The sequence below is a fragment of the Dipodomys merriami genome, unplaced genomic scaffold (assembly GCF_024711535.1).
Source record: "Dipodomys merriami isolate MVZ:Mamm:240054 unplaced genomic scaffold, mDipMer1.0.p SCAF_39, whole genome shotgun sequence".
Lineage (NCBI taxonomy): Eukaryota > Metazoa > Chordata > Mammalia > Rodentia > Heteromyidae > Dipodomys > Dipodomys merriami.
In genome coordinates this window covers 13,049,259-13,071,219 of record NW_027205492.1, presented here as the reverse complement: position 1 = coordinate 13,071,219, position 21,961 = coordinate 13,049,259, and positions in this window count along the sequence as shown.

The following is a 21,961-nucleotide window of genomic DNA, read 5'->3' as shown; positions in this document are numbered from 1 at the left end:
TCGGGGTGATGTTGATATTTTTCATGCTGTACTAGAACAGTGATTATTTTCTTTTATTCATTTATTTTCTTTTTCTGTCAACTGTAGCTACTAAATCCTCTTCAGTATAACCTTCCTGATCTTCCCAAAATTGCACCGGATGAGGGAGATTTGCTGCTTCCCAGGCTGGGGGGCTCTGCAGGGCTGGGCCAGGCTGCCCATGGATAGACGGACAGACACTTCCTTGATGTCCCCTTCTTGGTCTATTGGTCCACAATGGCTGGCTCAGCAGGGAACTCTTGTCTCTGAGACACTCCTGCTGTCTCCACTGATTCTTTTCCCAACTAGCTGCCTCTGAAGCCAACTAACAGGGCCTCTGTCCGTCCAGCTAAGGCCCTGGTCCTTGGCCACTGGTTCAGACAGTAGCACTGAACTAAAGTACTGACAGATTTGCAGTTGAATGTGGCCTCACCATTCCCCCATGCTTGTTTTCTCCCTGGGGCTTCCTTTAAAGGACCCCTCTGAAACTCCAGGCTGCTGCTTGGGCAGCCAGAGACGGATCATACATTCCTGGGAAGACTGACGGCCACATTTGACCTGTCCTTTGGGCAGCACCAAAGTAGCCCTTACAAATGACTGCTCTCAGCAGACCACTTGGAGCACCTCTCAGTGCCATCCCAGAGCTCTCTGTGAGGAGACGCTGTAACTGGGGTTTGAGACGGGAGGAGGGTTCTGCGGGCAGGTGACCGTCCTCCTGGGGCTTGGAGTAGCACACATAGGGAAACATAGAGAAACTCACCTAGTCACGGAGCCAGGTTCAAACCCGTCTCCCCAGCTGGGGCCTGAGACACCCAGCAGGGTCTCAGGCCTAAACACACGGAGGACTGGGGTAGGTTGGGGAGGACAACGAAAAGCAATGAGACTACTGCACAAAGTCTTAGCTAGCTGTTAGAATAAATGAGATGATACCTGGCCCCATGGCTGGGTCTTCACTGCATAGCACTCAATGGAGAACACCAATGGACAGGACAAGATCATAACAAAACCACTCATGTAGGTTGGAACTCACACAAAAAAGTCTGTCTGCGGTGATAGAAGTTAGAGAGCAGCTACTTCTGGGTGGAGCTAGCAATGGGCTAAAAGCAGCATGAAAGAACATTCTGGAAGCTGAAGGCTTTTGTATTTTTATCTGAGTGAAGGCTCTGAGTACTAGATGAACAGAGTGTGATGGCTGATAGCTACCAGGGAGGCAAAGATCAGGAGGATCTTGGCTCAAGGCTAGCTTGAATTTAAAAAGAAGAAGGAAGGAAGGAAGGAAGGAAGGAAGGAAGGAAGGAAGGAAGGAAGGAAGGAAGGAAGGAAGGAAGGAAGGGAGGGAGGGAGGGAGGGAGGGAGGGAGGGAGGGAGGGAGGGAGGGAGGGAGGGAAGGAGGGAGGGAGGGAGGGAGGGAGGGAGGGAGGGAGGGAGGGAGGGAGGGAGGGAAACGTTTCTAACACACCCTTCTCAACTAGTAAAAATCTAGGCATTGCTGCATGTGCTTCTCATCCCAACTCCCTGGGAAGAGCAAATGGGAGGTTCAAAACCCAGGCCAGTCTGGACAGAAAGCAAGAGGCCCCTTGAAATATAACAAAAGTAAAAAGAAATGGAAGCAAGATTCACATGATAGTGTGCCCATGGAGGCAGGCCCTGAATCCAAACCCCGGGAGTACTAGAGAGAAATAGAGAGTAGGAGGGGTGGATTGGAGGGGGTTAAAATTCATCTCTGCCCGTGTCCAAGCATACAACACAATAATACAATGACCTGCTTCTATGGTGATCACTCTAGCACCCCACAAAGGCTCCATTCCCATAGGATCATTCCTCAAAGCTGAGCCTGGGCCTCTGCATTCTCCAAGGCCAGCTCTGGAAAAGATGGAATGAGTTTGAGGATGCAATAAAAATGTTAAATATTAATGTCTTTTTTTCCCTAGGCTTCTGATTGAATCTGGAGTGTTTACCCCTGAACTGAGGTCTGATAGCAATGAAATAAAATCCCTATGCTTTTCCTGATTCTACCCAGGGCAAAAACTTCATTCCACACAGTTGTCAAAGTTAAATTCCTGGAGTATATAACAGAGCCTTGTAAATTGCAAAGCATTATGCAAATGGAAGTAAGATATTATCTTCATCCTGGTGTATGAAGGTCTCTTGTGGTATTGATGATTTTTTTATTTGACAAAGATCTATGCTTTTTCTGTGCTGAATTAAGTCACTTATGCTAATAAAACAAAGAAATCCAGTTGCCAGTGCCTCAAAAATAATCTCATTTCTTCCCATGAATTCTAATGTGACTTTCCTCTTGTCTCCTATTTTTCTTTTTAACTGGGAAATGAAAACAGATAAGGTGCCAGATCTGTGGAATAGTTTGAACCCAAAAGAATAAATGACTCATAGGTGAGAGAAGCAGGGGGGAGGGGAGGAGGAGGAAGAAAAGTGCAGGAGGAAGAGGAGGAGGAGAACACCACCACCAACGACAACAAGAGGAAGAGGAGGAGGAGATAAAGAGAATGAAAGAGACAGAGAGACAGAGAGAGACAGAGAGAGACAGAGAGAGAGTGAGAGAGAGCACAGTTTTTGCTTGGCCTTAGAGCATAGCTCCAGATACAAGCCACTTGAATGGACTATCGATCTTTTTGGTCAAATGAGACAGAGCAAGATAAACCCATGCTTACTACAGCGATGTGTCTACTTGTCCTTCAGTGCACCTGCTTTCTTTCTCCTCCTTGATACCTGTATTGGGCAGCCCCACCACAAGGTAAACCAAGGCAGAGAACTGCCTAATGATTTCTGCATACTGTTCCTCTGTGAGTGACTTCCAGCCTCTGAGACGCTCTCAGGTGAGAATTTAGATTATGAAAACAAACTTCAGAATCTTGACCCGTTTTCCAAGCCCTAAGTCTCCATCCACAGGGTTGGCCCGGCGCCTGGGGCGGCTGATGAACAGGCTCATGGAGGATGTGCTGGTCAGTCCTCAGCATCTTCCTATCTCAATGCTTCACAGCCATGCCCCCTGTGCAAATCAGCAACCGCCCTCCAGCCTAGCGCCCCCCCCCCGGGTGTGGGGGGATGCATCCGGGTTGGAAGGCCAGCTTGCTTTACTGTAGGACCTCAAGCAAGTTCCCAAATCTTTCTATGCCGCCATTTCTTCCTCCGTACATTGGAGTTGCTCTGGGAGGCAAAGGTGGGAAGAACGCACTGGATACCTCTCAGGTGTGCTCTGGGCGTTGCAGCTGCTTAGGGGAGCTTTTCAGGACCATTTGCACAGCCATGCTAAGATGGAACCTGCCTTTTACACGGAGATTTGCTAAGGGGAGGGGAGAGGAGGAGGAAAGGGGTGTTAATGAAGAGCCAATGAAGTCTTAGGTAGCTGTTAGAATAAGTAAGATGAGCACCTGGCTCCATGGCTGCTGGGTCTTCCCTGCAAAGGACTCAATGGGGAAAACCAAGGCACAGGATAAAATAAGAACAAAACCACTCAGGTAAGGTTGGAATTGAAGCAAAAACGTTCATCTGTGGTGATAGAAGTTAGCTAGCGTAGCTGGGACAGGAGAGCTTCCCAGAGACAAGGAGCAATGGCCTAATACAGCAGGCACTAAAGAGACGTGGGAAAGCAGGGGAAACAGGCCCCTTTTCATTAAGTTCCTGTTTTGAAAAATGTTGTTTTCTATTTGAAAATATGTAATGGATTTATTGTTACTTCAAAATTAATTAACAAAGTAACTGTTTTCCATTTTAATTTATAAAAACAATACAAACGGCTAGTTCACACCAGAGATTTTTTTTGTAGCAAAAGCTCTTTAGGGTTCTCAATTCTTTGTAACAGGATCAAGGACCAGAGTGGATGACTGGATAGCTATGGAACATTCCAGAATACAAGTGGCAGCTTGTCATCTGAATACACTGAACCTAGAAGGTGACTCTTCCCCTATTAGAGGAGAAATGACTCAAAACCAGAGATTCGGAGCCAAGCCAGCCTCCAGCGCAGGCTTGTCAGATACGAAGGCCACGGGCAGAGCCAAGCATGGTGCTCTTTCTCAGTCACTCCTGGTTCCATCAGTCATGCTAGGCATCCAGAGTTGCATGTGTTTGGGACATGTTCAGTGAATCAGGAAATAGAGGAGAGGTTCAGCTTACTCACGTGATACAATCCTGTGGACCATTCTGTGCTTGCCACAAGATAGGCCCTGTGCTAGGGTTGAACTCTTCTTCCTGAGGGCAGGTCACATCTTTGTCTGCTCTCCAGCACAGACTGAGCTTACAGTAACTGCCAATGCACAGGTAGGCAAGCCCAGGTAAGAATTTGTTGTTCTCTTGCTGTTGTTTTGGTGTTTTGGTATGTGGGCAAGGGGTTCTCTTCTCCCTAACAGCAAAAATCTTCCTTTCTTCCCTCCTTCTTTCCTACCTGCCTGCCTTCCTTCCTCTTTCTTTCCTTTCTTTTTGTGCTGGTATTGAGGCTTGAACTTGGAGCCTAGCTTTTTCCTGCAAGGCTGGTTGGTGCTCTACCACTTGAGCCACAGCTCCACTTCTAGTTTGTAGGTGGTCAATTGAAGATAAGAATTCCATAGGCTTTCCTGCCCTGGTTGGCTTTGAAACATGATCCTCAGATCTCACCTTCCTGAGTAGCTAGGATTAACAGGTGTGAGTCACTGATGCCCAACTTCAAAAGTCTTACTTGTTAAAGGGAAATATCATTTTGTTAAAGAAAATTCCTGGGGCTGGGAAGGTGACACAGTGCTTAGAGTGCTTGCCTTGCAAGCATGAGGCCTTGGGTTCGATTCCTCAGCACCACATAAGCAGAAAAAGCCAGAAGTGGTGCTGTGGCTCAAGGGGTTGAGTGCTCACCTTGAGCTGAACAGCTGAGGGACAGCATCCAGGCCCAGAGTTCATGCCCACGGCAGACAAAAAAAAAAGAAAGAAAGACAAAGAAAGAAATAAAATTGCTGTACTCAATCCCATCTTCAAAACTCTGGAAGCTTAACAGAAAAATGTCCTGCAATGCTGGAGCTCATATGAACTGCTACCTGCTGCCCTTAATCCAATCTTCACACCTAGAGAACTGAATATCCTCCAAAGCTGGACACAATTTATTTTTTGTTCCAGACTTGCAAGGTAGAAAATGGCTGAGCGCAACCAGAGAAGCCTTGAATTCAAGACAGATCTGGGATGGATTCCTCAGGGCTTTACAGGAAGGAAAACAGCCTGTTCTTCCACAGAACGCTCACAGAGGGGGCTTCACCCCTCCATGGCGCCCACCCATGTTCTCTAACTGAGTCTTTCTCAGGCCAGCAGTTCCACTCACGTGATACCGACAGCCTGCAGCTCAGGGCTGTGTGCTTTCTTCAGGTAATCATTTGAAATTCATATGTATGTAACCAAAAGCTCCATTTCCTCTCGTTGTGCACCAAGTCCCCAGGCAGGGACCACTAAGGTGCTTAACAACATGGCTCCCCCCCCTCCCCACTCCCAGCTCCTAGGTTTGGGGTAGAAGTCAATTAAATCTCCACCTTTATGTTCCCTGCAGATCTAAAGCACATTATTCTATTCAATCTGTCAGCCATTTCCAATAATCTGGCTATACATTTTAGAGTAAAATCTGTGAATTTTATTTTCGTTTGCTTTCTGCTTTGTCCTCACAGAGGGTCCACCTTCCCAGTCGGGAAATCTGTCCTGCTGCTGAGATGCCAGGGGTCACACCGACTCTCAGGGCCCCAAGGTCTGAGGGCCTCTCCTAGGCCAAGGGCTGCAGCTTTGACAACTCTTAATGTACTGGGCAGAAGTGTGAGTTATCACACCTTTTTTTAAAATTTTTTATTGTAAAGATACTATACAGAGGGTTACTGTTACATGAGTAAGATAATGAGTACACTTCCTATTGAGCATTGTTACCCCCTCCATTGTTTTCCCTCTACTATCCCTTCCCTCCCTACCTTCCCCGAGGTTCCTTTTTTTTTTTAATTGTGATTACATAATTTCCCAAATTTCACAGTATTGTGGAATAATGATGCTCATTTAAAGTCACAAGTTCATTCTAACTTTCCTGGAGCATATTGTCTATCACGGTCTATAACATATAACGGTGTTCACATATACACCATACATGTGATCAGCAGCATAGGGATATTTAGTAGGAGTTATCACATCTTTTAAATACATGACATATATTATGTCATATAGTGCACATATACGATAACGATATATACTATGTAATACAAGCCTTCCTGCGGGTAAGCATTTGGCTTTGGGTCAGTTTGCACTGACTCAGCTAGGTCCCAGGACGCTGGGACTATGAGATCACGGGCTTCCTGCTGCCTTGAAACCCGTGGTGATTTAAGATGTTAAACGTTCTTGGTTCTCAACAGTTCTCTTAATTAAAAACCAATATGCACCTTCAGCTCCAGGACGGAGTCCTTGAGCCTCTGCCACTGCAGTTACAACACAGTTTGAAGCGTTTCCCCCACGCACTAAGTACCAAATGAAAAGAAGGCTCCTAGACACTGCCCCACGAATTTGTTTTGTAATTGGGTGTTTTCTAAGGGGAAGAGCTCAGTTATTCACTGAAAAGTTTGTGCTTTCAAGCTTTCCACCCATGATGAATAAGGACGGGGAGAGAGGGTTGTGCCAGGAAGCGGCCCAGCAGTAAGAGAGCCCCAGCGGCTCCCTGCAGACAAAGTGAAGGGCTTACTGAAGGTTCTCGCTCGGTGAGAAGAGAATGAGAGCAAACCCAAGGGTGCAGAGACAACCAAGGTACAGCTAGGCTTCTGGAATTTTCTCAGATCCCATTTCCCTTGGGACCTCTGGATGTCATCTAGGCTTTCTCTTTCTTCTCTTCCTTCCCAGGAGGGCAAAAATGAGACCGCAATGCTAGCTAGCTAGCTCTCCACTCCTTTAGTAAAGGTTCTGCGCGTCTCAAACCGTGTGGTTGCCAATGAGTTTCAGCCCACAGCCGGCGTGATCCCATGTAGATGTGCTGTGGAATTGACCGTGGTCAGTGTAAATGGCCAGGGGTGAGCCCCAAATGGGGTCTGCATGGGATTTCTGCCACTCCAAACAGCTTCCCACATCGAGTGAAGCTATTGCCACCTCCATTTTCTGTGTTTAAACTAACCTTCCAAGCTACAGTGTGCATTTCAATTTTAAGCCAACGTTGTAAGTGTACCTCAGTAGATCACTTGCAAAGTTGGAATGACAACAAAATAATTATAATGATGATAATAAATGTTAAGCCAATTCCGAGCTTTCCAGTCTCAGAAGACCCTTATTCCAGAATCTGAAAACATGGTATAGGGTTCTTGGTTGTAGTGTTTAGGGGAAAGTTTCCTTTCTGACTTTGCCCACAAAGCACTCTAGATCTGACCCTCAGTCCTGTAAGTCTGCCTCATGTTTCTTTCCCACCTGCATCACTCCTGGACCACGCCACTGCCCCCTAGCTCCTCCCATGCAGAACTCGTTGAACTGAGGAGCCCACCTCCCTCTCCATCTAATTCATCTTCAGAGCTCAGCCTAAAGTTTCTCTGATTCTGTGGGTTGCCTGGGCCTGACTCTTTTTCTCACCAGGGATAATGAGAAGTTATCAATAAATAAATCATAATATCTGATATGTAAAGTACACATAAATAAATATGTAATGTATAAAATGTACATAAATAATATATCATACTATTACACATATACTAAATAAATAACATGAAATATGCTATTGATATAATGACATCTTCTATACTAGACTTGGCCTAGCAGATGCCCAATGAATATTTGTTGGATGTCAGGAAATGAAAGAAGGAGGGACGGAGGGATGGAGGGAGGGAAGGAAGAAAGAATGGAGGGACTGAATGAGGAAGGGAGAGGGAAAAAGGGCAGGAAGAAGAGGGAGGGAGGGGAGAAGGAGGACCAGCAGTGGAGCTCCAGTACAGATCCTCCTCTGAAGAGTTACCCAGTTCTCCTTTGAGATGCTCTCCAGTCCCGAGCACTGCTGCCAGGAGCAGGCAGTGGTCCCTCCAGTGTAGAGCAGTGTTTGCTTCGGGACCCCAGGCCCCTACCAGCAGCTCAAGAGCTCACATGCAGTGACTGGCCTATGCTAAGGTCTAAAGTCTTAGCTTGGCCAGCTTCAAAGAGCCATTCTGGCTCTAGCTTGGGGCATGGATTGGCCAAGGCTATCATTGCCTGTATCAGGACCTCCCTAACCTAACTCCTGTGTCCAGGCATGGCTAGCAGGTATTTCCACTTCCCATGGGATCTCAACAGTCAACACTCATAAACCCTGGTAATCTGCAGCCCTCCCTTATTCCCTTATGACTATCTGCCCCTGGAGGCAAGGGCCACACTAGTCTTCCACCCCCACACCAGGCTCCAGGTGGAAAAACACCACAGGCAAGGCCCAGCTGTGCCCCTAAGCCTAATCATAACAACGGGGGGGGGGGGGGGAGAGAGAGAGAGAGAGAGAGAGAGAGAGAGAGAGAGAGAGAGAGAGAGAGAGAGAGGTCTAACAAGAAATGTCCTTTCTGGGGCCACTATTAGAATCATTAATGAGACATCTAGAAGTTTCTTTCACATGATTGAAAGTAATTTTAGGAGTAGAACAAGTTACATAAGTTTAGCCTGATGCCTGACAACATACTAAATATCCAATAAATGTCTGTTGAAATGATGAAGCCTTCTTTTTTTGTTTCTTGTTCTCTGTTTCTCCCCTAAGAATTTAAGACCAGAGAAAGATAATAAGATGAACACATTCGGAGCCATGCAGTTATTTTCTCCAGATCATTTGGTTTTAGCACAAAAGGGATAGCTACTTGTGATGTATTTTTCCATTATTTTCTTTGTGCAGGAGGTTTTGTAAAAACTTAATTTATTCTCTTTCGGCACCAGGTTGTCTTAGAATTGAAGACGTGAAGTGTCTGTCTTCCAGAGGCTTTCTGGTGATGTCTCTTTTGCTGGTAGAATCTTCTTTGTCTGTGCCTGTGATTCTTGCCAAATTGCCTGAGGAGCAGCAGCGGCTCAAGTGCATAAATTATGGGACCACATAGCAACCACACACATCTACTTGAGCCTCAGTACCTTAAGAGAAGTTTTGTTTTTGCAAAATAAACACAATCAAACCTTGATGAACTGGAACATTTGGAGGGGTGGGGTAGTTTGGATAATTTGATTTTCTGGGTAATTTCCAGTTGACTAGAAATCCATCGATATTTTCCAACCAATCCTGATGCAGAACATTTGTTTTAGAAGAGGATTCTTCTTTCTTTGCCAACCAAGGATCGTAGAGCAGAATGGAAAACACGGGGGATGGGGGATGTGGCCATGACATGGTGCAAATGTACTTCAGAGCTCTACAAGCCCTGGGGTCAGCTACAGTTTTGCTCTGACTCAATCCAACTGGTCCTCGATTTCCTCTAAGAGAAGTTGCCAAGCAACGATCTGGATCACTCCAACCAAACCTGGATAATCCAGGTACCCAGTGTGAGTGCTAACCTTCTCCATTTGGCTGTACATAGACCATGGTTTGTGTCTGTGCTCACAATGAAGTCCTCCCTTTGGGTCTATAACTGCTCCCCGAATATCAATTTCCTGCACAAGCATGCTCAGTGACAGTACAGCAGCAAATAGCACAACCTACTTCCTTTCCTCCTGCTTCTTTCTCTTTAACATGAAATGTCTTATCACAGAGAGTCAGATTTGGAGTTAAGTGAACTATCACTTCACACCAGATGACTTACTGTGTGCAGGCTGTAGACGTACACACTAATTTAGCTGTGGCTGCACCAAGGAGGTGAGCTCTGGGAAAAACACAGGACTGGATATGGACCATTGGCCCTGCTTCTCATCTAATTGATGACTGAGGCATGTCAGGGATTTCAGTAGACTGGAACCTTACATTTGTAAATCAGAGCGACTCGGGCTCAGGGCTGTGGACCAGATCCTTCTTTGCTCTCATTCCATCCCTGCTGTGCAATTGTGGCGTACTGAGCAGAGTCCCTCACCTCTACCCACAGAGGCCAGGAGTCCCTCCCCATCCACACGGAACATCAAACCTGCCTCTAGATGCGGCCCAGTGTCCTCTGGGGAGATAAAGCTGCCCCTCTTGACCCAAGATGCTAAAGCATGAGCTCTTGACTTCCGCTGAGGAAAAGAACCTGCAATGTGCACATCAACCATCAAGTAACTGACACTCCTCTCAAGGGCATTAGCTCTCCTTGCTGGGTTGGGGGTGGGATCCAAAAGGCCCTCGTGCCCTGGAAATTAGCAAGTTAGAAAATGTAGCCCGAGTCACTATGCCCAGGGGGAGGAAAGGCTCCCCCAGGTGAACTGGAAGCCCCAGGAGAATCGGTGAGATGCCACGATGCTCTCTCCATGTCACATGTAAAGAGCTGAGGCTCTGAGTGGGAAGAAGAGGAGAGCATGGTCTTCCTGCACAGCCACCTGCTCCTCCACTGAGAACAAGGTTTCTTTATTCCATTAACTATTCTGAAGTAGAGTCAAAACTGACTTACTAATATTTCTTCTGCTCTTGTACACCTTCTTTGCACCTGCATCCTCACACCAGCTGCAGACTTACACACTCAACGTGTATTAGTTGAAAGGCTAAGAATACAGAATAAGGGATGGGAAGCATGCCTGAATTCTGAAGTTGGTGACAACAGAGATGTCGCTTGCTGTCCTTGCCCATCTTGGTAACAAGATGGATCGCCAGAGAGGAGTTGGACAGTGTTACTCACCTCACAGTCTTCCTTTCCTCTTTGACTCTAGGTGAGCAGCTTCCATTTGTTTAGTTAACCAACATGCATTAACGCCTGCTAAACATCAGGCACTGTGCCAGCGGCTAAGTAGATCAAGAGGAAGACACCATGGGCCCTGCCTCAAAGGAGAAGCCCTTTGGGGCCGAATATAAAGCTGTCTCATTTCCTAGCTCATTGCTCCCCAAACTACCTAGTTCTTTATTTAAACAAGAGAGTTTTTAGTGGATTTCATTGTCTCTCCTCTCTCTCTCTCTCTCTCTCTCTCTCTCTCTCTCTCTCTCTCTCTCTCTCTCTCTCTCTCTCTCTCTCTCTCTCTCTCTCTCTCTCTCTCTCTCTCTCTCTCTCTCTCTCTCCCCGCATACCACACATATATATTTAAGAGAATCTTTAGATCAACTATTTCAAAAAGAGAGCTACCATTTGTGATTTACATGCCATATAGAAAAATCAAGCCTGGTTATCTGGCCTTTTGTTTACAGTGGAGCCAAGAGGACTCAAGAAGTCCTGTTGACGTAGAACCAGATTCACACAATATATACACAGAAGGCAACCAGATCTCTGTGGCCAAAAGCAGAGCCGGGTCTCTCTGTCTTTCTTTCTGCACAAATGAAACCACCAATTCCCTGTAGGAATTAATTCACTCACACATTGACAGGAAAGAGTCATCTACCTTCTTGTGGGCTGAAGTAGCCATGAACTGGTCCCAGGATAGCCAGTGGTAAAGGCACTGAATTTGCCTCTGGCAGAAACTGAAGGAAACTAAAAACACATCTGTCACAACTGGAGACAAAGGTCCCAGTTGCCACAGAGCAAGTTTTTGTCCATTCACAGCCCAGAGATCAACAAGCTGTCAGCACTCAGAAGACTTGAAAGTTGCTCTCTGTTGCTGTTAATGTAGACAGATCCAACTCCTCCCCGGTTAAAAGTATGGAAACAGGCCCTTCTGTAGTGTTGGTGCAAAAATACATACCTATACAGTCCTTATGTGCTTTTTTTAAATTAACCAACCAATCTACTAGCCAATCAGCCAGCTAACCAACCAACAAGCCAATCAGCCAGCCAGCCAACAAACCAGACAGAGAGACAAATAGATAGGCAGACAGCCAACTACCCACCCACCCAACCAACCAACCAGACAGATAGACAGAAAGGCAGAGATCCAATCAACCAACCAACCTACCAAGCAACCAACAAAATACATAAAACCAAAAACATATTAGCACAACAAGACAACACAGAATTATTGTTCTGAGATTAAATAATGTGACAATTCTTTGATTTGGAATCTTATTCAACTGTGATTTCTAAGGGAACCTACAATTCTACTTGTCATCAGTCCCACTGTTTTGGAGAAAGACAATGGAGACAGAGTTGCGCCTACCCAGACCTAGAGATTTTAACAGTCTATGTACCTTTCAGACAAGTTCATTGTTTTCCCAATGCAGTGAACATACCACTGAGGTTGAAGATGATATTTAAATGGGAAATGGATGAATAACTTTAATACTTCATTGTATTTTAATGTGCATTAGGAAATGCAACTAAGTAGCACATTCAATTTGAGATTTCACCAATATTACTGCTTAGAGCAATAATCTCTTTTTTTATCAGAGACATTATTTGAATAAAAAGTATGAAGTTAATAATATAGCCACATGTGGCATGTTGATACCTGTGGCAAAAAAAATGGCAGTGAGATGATTCTCAGATGACTGAAGTTTGGAAATAAGATATTTGTTTATTGCTAGTAGAATGTGATGAGTTAGAGTTAGGAAAAAAGTAGATAGGAGCTGTGAAATAGTACATCTGTTTCTTCCAAGTTTCTAGTCTCACTTTTTCTCCCAATGCATTGAAGCTTCCTTGATTTCAAGTGTCTTCAAGAGACATACACAGAAGGATAATACTGTGTTGGGCTATAAAATAAGTCTACTTATTCTTGCAAAGAGAAGGAATTATCTTTGTGAGCTGTAATAAATTTGATGTAAGAATGTTTTCTCTGTTGATGAATAATATTAAACATCCAAGAAACATCAATTCCAGGCATGGGGGGAAGGGGCACGGAGGGGTGGTGTTCTGGATCATTGCTCTGTGGTGAGTGCCCTCCTGTGGCTTCAAAGTTTAGCTACATTTAAGGATATTAAAATATATTTCTAAGGTACAAACTATAAATTAGGGTACACAATGGCAAATGAGGCACATGTGCTAACTTGCTGTCACCTACTCCTTTGGTTGAATAGAACGGGAGACCAACAAGGCCAACAGGGTGTCCAGTCAACAAGCTGGGAATCATCCCATGTTCAAGCCATCACAATCTCCTCTGCCACCGCTGTGTGTTAAAATGTGAATCAATCACACAAGACATGTTCAGTCAAAGTTTTATTTTTATCAAAACAAAATAATTTCACCATAGAAAGAAGGAAAGAAATTTGAATGAACAGCCAAGAAGCCAATCCCTTCTAGGCTGATCATGACCAACCAATAGAAGAGACCTGATGGTTGCATATGTAAGCCAACGAGTCAACCAAGTGGCCGGGACGGAGCTGTGCTCTGGCTCTTCCTTCCAGTGGCGACTCAATGTGCTCAGACATCCTTATACTTCTTCAGACCCAACTATGCACATCACTACACAAACACAAGGCATGGCTGGAAGAATCCTACAGGGTAGAAATTTAGCACACAAGATTTGCTAGATCCTGAAACCTACATTTAATGAGTTCTGAAAGATTGGGACAAAACTCCTTGTGCGTAAGATCAAGAAACGTAGTGTGGTTCCTTCCTGTGAACTATGAGAGTAACAACGGGAGTGGAGAAAAACCCAGGAGGCCCATGGCTGCGCTAAGTAGAAATACGATCGCCTATGGAGCCTGGCAGCCCATTTCCCCTCCCTATATTAAATCACGTCTAGGGAGTTGAGTAGCAGTACATTCCCATCATGATGACAGTTTCCATAACTATAAAAATCTGCTGCACCAGGCAAATTTTGTGCAAAATGCAAATTTCTATGCTGAGAAAAAAATGAATAATGTGATCATTCTAAGTAATGAATGTAAATGTAAGGAAATACTTTTTGGCATGAGACAGCAAATCGTTTATCTTTCATGCCAAGGACTGTGGTCACAATGCACTTTTGGGAGGCTTAAAAGGCGGATTTTAGGCAGGGAAATTCTCATCTGTTTTAATAGCTTGGTGGGCAACCGATACTAGAGACACCTTTCCCTGACTTTTTGTGCGCACTCTGCAAATGAACCAGAAGTTCTTCTGGTTACTGTGGGTTGGGAGCCAAATGGGTATTAGCTAAATCAAGAATCCAAGGTTGCATGCAACAGAAGAGGTGAACTGTTCCTCGTCATGCCTTACAGCAAGAAGGAGCCAGCTGACCACCGCCCCCACTGAATGTTAAGAGTCAATCAATAGCTAATGTGGCCAAGAATGTAGACGAACGAGGAGAGGAAGTCAGGGTGGAACTGCAATCATAAAATTCATTGCACATTCTACAAAACTAAGGAACTTGAGGTTGAGAGGGATAGAGGGGGATGACAGAAAGGGCCACATTAACCAGGGTTCGTGGTATTCATATACGACTGTGTTGAATGGCAGCTCCTTTGTACAACTACTTAAAGATAAAAATAAATGTTGAAGAACAAAAACAAGAAGGGAGGGGAGGCCTCCTTCCTCCACACAACTTGGAAGCAAGGCACAGGTGAACACATGTGAAGACAATGGACCATCAGGCAACCCCAGGCACTGTGAGCTTGGTACTTGCACACCTTGCCCTGAATCCCAAGTGTTTGTCTAAGACAACATCCTGGCCATGTTCTTCAGGTCAGAAGCCAAAGGCACCAAGGGGCGTAGGCCCTTACTTGAAGGTACAATGAAGTTAACAGCATTAGGGGTAAGGGGAGTAAATATCTATTCTGGGACCTTGAGAATACCAGACAAGGGCCCTACCACTGAGCTACATGTCCTCCCTTTAAAGACATCTGTTTCTGTACCAGCATGTGGTAAGCACTTATAATGTATAAGAATGCAGCCGTTACCAATTGATAACACTAACATTTTGTTTTCAATACCCAAGGTGGATTTCAGGCTCCCAGTGATACCCACAAAATGTGTCCCAATAATTGCATTTCACTTTAAGAAAAACCTGTAAGAAAATAAGGTTGATAAAAATCAGAGATGGCTGCTTTGAGGAAAGATTCTACATTAAAATATTATTTGTGATATTAGGATAGGTTTCAATAACCACCTCTTCCAGCATCATTCAAAATATATTTTTGATTTAAAAAAACAAAATCCACTTGACACGGTTTTCCACAACTCCATGTGGATATAAGGTTAGGTGCACCTGGGAACATTGCTCCTCATTAGCTACATGACGAGGTGACGTGGGCTGGTTGGTGAACGGCCTACCTTTGTAAGAGACATGGGTAGTCAAAAAGACAGATTTAGCATCTCGCCATATTGCATGTCAGCTGGGCGATGGCTACGTGAGAGGAAAGCAGGGCTATACAACACTATGACTCGCTGTCACAGGCCCAGTCAAGCAGGTGACCGCCAGGAACAAATGACATGAAAGGTATCTTTCTCCATTGGCCAGTGGAAAATGGTCTTATTTGAAGGTTTCTATGAATAACTCCAAAACTGGAAAACTTGTCTCACAGGTAGCTACTTTTGCCTACCAATGTTTTCTTACACACACACACACACACACACACACACACACACACACACACACACACACACACACACACACACACACACACACACTATCCTGGATATACTTTTTCCATCTTTAAACTCTAAGCTGGGTGATTGCATCCCTCCAGAAAGCAATCTGGAACTCTGATGAGAAGTCAGAGCTTCCCTAGGTTCATGTTGTCCCTCCAAGTAATTCACTGGGGGTATTTGTGCTTCGGTTCCTCGAGTTCCTGGCCACACTTCTATTGGGGAATAGAAGGCAGGGCTCCCGGGACCTTGGCTTTCCATGGAAAACATCAAGCCACAGAGCACACGTGTGCAAAGGCAGTGTGCTCCTCATTCACATGCTCCCACCAGGATTGCAGGCTGGCAACACAGTCGGCTCACCTCCCCTAACTCTCTCATTCTCACCCACAGAAACTGAGGTGCAGAGAGAGTGCCCCCCAAGCTTTTCCAGCTAAACACATAGCCAAGACTTCGTCTCTTTCCTTCCAGAGCTCAGAAAGCTCCCCTCTCCCATTACCGTGACTTGGATGGGGTTCAACAGGGGAGATCAGCCCTGCACCGCTTTGGTTTGGTTTGCTACCATCTAGCATCCTTTCCCCTCTCTTTGTGTTCTTGGCTGGGCTGGTCATCCCATGGGTAAGGAGTGGTGTGGGGGAAATGACCATGGGCTAAGGGAAAGCTGGGCTTGCATTGACGGCTTGTATGAAGAAGACTAAAATGAGGAACTTCCTACGGAGGTGCTTGAAATCGGACCATATTTAGTCATAGGCAAAGCCTTCTTAAAGTGTTTTTGTGCATGTGAGGTGCCCTGCATTGCTTTCTTGCCTGTAAAGTGCAAGATGTCATATGAACATCATTACATCAAAGTTAAGCCAAAAGTGCTAGGCTATAAATCTCAAATTGTACAAAATCGTACCAAAAGCAAGTATAAAATTTTATTGAAATGCAGCAGTGTAAACCTCTTTAAGTTTTTCCTCTCGCGTCTGAGGAGAGGGAGAAGGCTCTAGTCCGTGGGATGGCTGACGTCGATCTGTTCTTTCTCGGCACAGGGCACACTGGCTTGGAATACTGGGGAATTTTATCTGTGCTATTCTGACTTACACAATACAGAGGCTGATTTAATTTGACAGCAAAGTAACACCAAGCCCCCAAAATAAAATTACTGAGATGTAAAACAGCGTCAAAACTCCAATTAGTTTTGTATCCTTGAGGCTTCTGGAGGAAATCTAAAAGGCTCCCGTCACAAGGCGCAGGCATCAATTGAAGCTGCACAGATTACTAAAATGTAACCCTCTAATTGAAATTGCTCAGAGCACAATATGACAAAGAGAATCTGAGGAAAATAAGTGAATTTTTCCCCCTCAGAAAAATGACTCATTACAGAGAGACAGTTCTGTTGACTTTTTAACACAGAGTTCCTTTGCGAGAGCTAGAAAAATCAACCGTCTTGGGGTCTTACAGAAAAGGCACCAGGGACAAGAGCAGGTGAGCTTCTGTTGCTTGACCATAAATGAGCATCGACCATTTGTGCAACATGGAAAAGTATCTGTACCTCGCCAGACCATAGGCATGTTGAAGTGTATGTACAACTTCCAAACCAGTATTGGAATGAATCTACAAGTATCTGGATGGTAATTCACAGCCCTATCTTCTTTTGCAAGCTCTCCGCATTACCCAGGGATGCTTGCTGCCTCATAGCAGACTCTCAACTTCCTAATGGAGAACTTGGCTGTCCGGGCTCTGTGAAACCCTCTGACCACCAGACCTCAAAGACCAGAAGGCCCACAGAGGATGGTGGCCATTCTAAGGGAGTAAGGAAAAAGTGAGCAGACTTGCAGGCTGGCTCTGAGGCCGAAGCTACAAGTCAAGGCCTAGACCCTGTGCACATGAGCCACTCTATGCTGTACCTACCTGCCCCAGAACAATGGCGTGGCTCAACTGGGGTCTGGTCTTAGTTGGAGTTGGCTTGAGAGGAACCCCAAATGGCTTTCCTGGCCTATAGGGTTTGTTTGTTTGTTTGTTTTTGTTTTTTAATAAAGTCTGGTACTTCTGGTCAAATGGATCGCATTTACTAGTAAATGCTATCTAGTCCTGGGCTTAGATGCCATCTTCCTTTGGAAGTGTCATATCTCTATGACAAGTCGGCCTTCATCATCACTGCTGGTGTCACTGAGCTCTACCCGAGTCTGCTTCCTCATTCCTTCCAAACTCCTCTTCCTGACGGATCGAGAAGGTGCTTCGGGAAATTCTGAGGGCTGCCCCAGGCTAGGAGAAGCCTCACTACCCCTCAGCGAGATTAATCCTGGTGGTTGACATTTCCCACTGCCCAGCCCCAGAGCAGGGCAGGGGATGGCCGTGTCCCCACCCCTGTACTGAGCACTGGAAGGAAAAGCTGTCTGGTGTCTCCCTTCCTCTTGGGGTGAACTAGCTGAACTTGGTCCTGAAGCTGGTATTTCAAGATTTGTCTTTCTAGGTGAGCCCAGTGGAGCTAACCCTACAGCCTTTTGTCCAGATAAAGGCGTTTCTGTCAAGGATGTCAGTGCTGTGCCCTCTGCTGCCACTCGTCCATCCGGGGAGCTCTGTGGCTGAGCCTCTTCTACAGCTTGGTGGTGGGCTTGCACATCTGTACCCTGAACGCCCAGAGGAATACAAGCAGCGGCCACAGAGGTAGCAATAGCTTGGTAGGGAGCAGTGCCTTTGCACTCACTGGAAGAAGACGCTTGAGCATCTGAGGAAATGCATGGTCTGGGATCTATGGAGTCTTGGTCCTGGGATGGCAGCAGCACAAAGTCAAGACCTTTATCCTGGAGCAAAGCTTCAGCCTTCCCCAGGGTTGAGCCAGTGGGCAGTTGCACAGATAATCTTGAAACATCAGCTACATCCAAGTGAGAACAGTCACCATGCTCACCAGTAGATAGAGAAGTATCCTGCCACAAAGTACAGAGGAAAAGAAACAGGGAGGGGAGAAAGGTTAACTGGTACAAAGAAAACTGTGGTCAGAACTGTGATCTTCAATGAAAACAAGGTCTTGAGATCCCAATGATTCTTAACCCAGAGTGAACTTCAATGGGGTGCCATCAATAAATTTCCATTAATAACTAATTGGTACATTAACTTGAGTGAAGCATCTCATGGGTACACAATAGGTTGCTGAGCATGCTATGTGTTTTAATCTGACTTTGTTAGAAATAAACACCTCCATTATCCAACCCATCCAAAGCTTTCTATTCTCAGTTACTTCTGTTCAAAAAACAAGGATATAATTATACAGCGCTGTGCATTGAGGTGTCTACCAGATTCACATTTTTCAAAGAATGGTCTAAACAGGTGTTTTCGTGGTTTTTAATACATGACCTCACACACCTGGGAGTGATTTCACATGGCAATAACGTCCAGCGTATAGCTATATATCTCCGCAGGTATGAGTTAGTCACCTACTTTAGATTTCCAATAAGCCATCAGAAATCATCCCAACAGTTTCACAGCCAAAGTTGCCTAGTTTTTCAAGGCAAAATATTTCAGTTTTTTTTTAACCTAGTGGATTTTTTTCAATGCCAGGAAGCACTAGTAGGTGATCCTACAGACTTTGGCCTAGGAACAGTGACAACAGGAAAAGGAAACACAAATCTAGACACTGGACAGGTAGAGGCAGCTCACCGCCACTAATCCCCACCTGTACACTTACTCTGTCCATTTCCCCGGCGGGCCTTGAGCTTTCACTAGGAGTGAAGGTTTCTGGGCACAATCCATAGTCCTCTTCCTTCCTCTCTTCATTCCCATGACCAAGGGACAGTTGGGCATCAGATGAGTCTCCTTGCAGACTGACACCTGGAAGAGGGGACACATTTGTGGACATCTGGGATGATTAACAGCACCAAGAATAAGTCCCCGGAGGTTGTGTCTTCATGACCACTCCACGTTCTCTTACAATAGTTCTTACATTGTATAGAGGAAATCCATTTACCTCCAACCTTGTCCTTGATGCCTACTAAGGAAAGAAATGGCAAAAACCATTCCCCCAAATAGAACAGTCCATAAATTACCTATATTGTAAATAACCTGCCAGGTGGCATTTATTTTAGGAAGGTCATTTTCTTGGTCTATGTTAATTATACATAGTTTAAATTTTCCCCCTGTAGATGACGTTATAGTCTCCATTGGAGCTCTAGGCAGCAAGGAAAGAGGCTGGCATTTGTGATGGTATTTGCTTTTGTTTTTGTTTGTTTTTTGTTTTTTTGCTGTAGTGGCCATCACCTGGCAGGGATAAGGGAATTTAGAGTTAAGAGGAGATCTTGACTACATCCACAAATAGCCACCTTTGCCTTCCTTTCTTCCCTCCCGTATTCTCCTCTCGATTTCCTTACAGGGACACAGGAAACAGATCAAAAGGACCCCAGCATCACAGAAAGGGTAGATTTTATCACAAGCCAAACTATGACAAACATTCTAGACAGTCTGTGTCAATGAACAAAGCATCAAATCTACTCATAAATTTGCTCTATTTTAAAATTAACATTACTCATACACAGAGTTTGGAAAAAGTCAACCCTTTCCATTTATTAAGAAGTCCAGGGGCTGGGAAGGTGGCTCAGTGGTAGAGCGCTTGCCTTGCACGCATGAGACCCTGGGTTTGATTCCTCAGCACCACATAAGCAAAAAGAAAAAAGCTGGAAGTGGTGCTGTGGCTCAAGTGGTAGAGTGCTAGCCTTGAGCTGAAGAGCTGAGGGACAGTGCCCAGGCCCAGAGTTCAGGCCCCATGACTGGACCCAAAAAAAAAAAAAAAAGAAAGTCCAGCCACTGCTGCCCACCAGCCTTTCCCACTTTGGATTCAGTTGGTATTTACCTCCTTCCTACTAGAGTATGTATAACACTGCTTGTCCATTTGGTTTCAGTCCTGGGCCTTGACTCTGGATTCTCACAGAGGCCGAGGCTCATAGCTTCCCCCACTGCCTTCCTTGCTGACTGTCACTCACCCACATGCAACAGTCTTGTGATCCTGACACCATGCCTTGTTTAAGTGACTATTCAAAGTTCACTTTATCTTAGGAACACACCTCTCACCAGTAGGCCATGAGTGTGCTAGGAGTACATTGCCTTTCTTGCCAAATTGTTTTCCTGGGAGTCATATTTTTTTTCTTTTACTTAGATTTCTACAGATATTACTAAAATTGTTCCTCAACATCCTCTCCAATTGTCTAAAATTTCACTTCATTTCCTTAGAAATATCTCTCTTGAGAGTCTAAAACTCTCATGGCTTAAGCATGTAATAATTTGTGTGTGTTATTTTTCCTGCTTTAACAGGAGGGGAGACCCCTCAGAAAATGTGGTTTCAGAAATGAGACCATCCAATGAGGAGGACAGTCCAGAAAACATGCTCCAGCTAAAAGAATTGTGATAGCAGAGACCCAGAGGCTGGAGGGAGCTTTAGGAGCTAAGAAACTAGAGCAAGGCCGGCATGGAAGAGGGTCAGTTGTAAGCAAAGGGGTGAGGGGAAAATTAAGGCAGCAGAAATCATGAGGGGGGGCTCTTTCCACATGGATCTTGAGGACTGGAGTTAAGAGCTGAATTCTGCCATGCACTTCTTGGAGAGAAGGCATAGTTTTCAGCAGAGTCTATATCATTAAGGCTACTTCCTGGAGAATGACTTGGACAGAACGGGCAGTGGAGGGGAGAATGCCAGTTACAGGTTCACTACAACATCTATTATAAATTCTCATCAGTCACAGGCTCACTTCACCATCAGTCACAGGCTCTCTACACCATCAGTCACAGGCTGACTACACCATCAGTCACAGGCTGACTATATCATCAGTCACAGGTTCTCTACACCATGGGTCACAGGCTCACTACACCATCAGTCACAGGCTCTCTACACCATCAGTCACAGGCTCTCTACACCATCAGTCACAGGTTCTCTATACCATCAGTCACAGGCTGACTACACCATCAGTCACAGGTTCTCTACACCATCAGTCACAGGTTCTCTATACCATCAGTCACAGGCTAACAAAAGGATCAGTCACAGGTTCTCTACACCATGGGTCACAGGCTCTCTACACCATCAATCACAGGCTGACTACACCATGGGTCACAGGCTGACTACACCATCAGTCACAGATTCTCTACACCATAGGTCACAGGCTGACTACACCATCAGTCACAGATTCTCTACACCATAGGTCACAGGCTGACTACACCATCAGTCACAGGTTCTCTACACCATGGGTCACAGGCTCTCTACACCATCAATCACAGGCTGACTACACCATCAGTCACAGATTCTCTACACCATGGGTCACAGGCTGACTACACCATCAGTCACAGGTTCTCTACACCATGGGTCACAGGTTCTCTACACCATCAATCACAGGCTGACTACACCATCAGTCACAGGCTGACTACACCATCAGTCACAGATTCTCTACACCACGGGTCACAGGCTCTCTACGCCATCAGTCACAGGTTCTCTACACCATGGGTCACAGGCTGACTATACCATCAGTCACAGT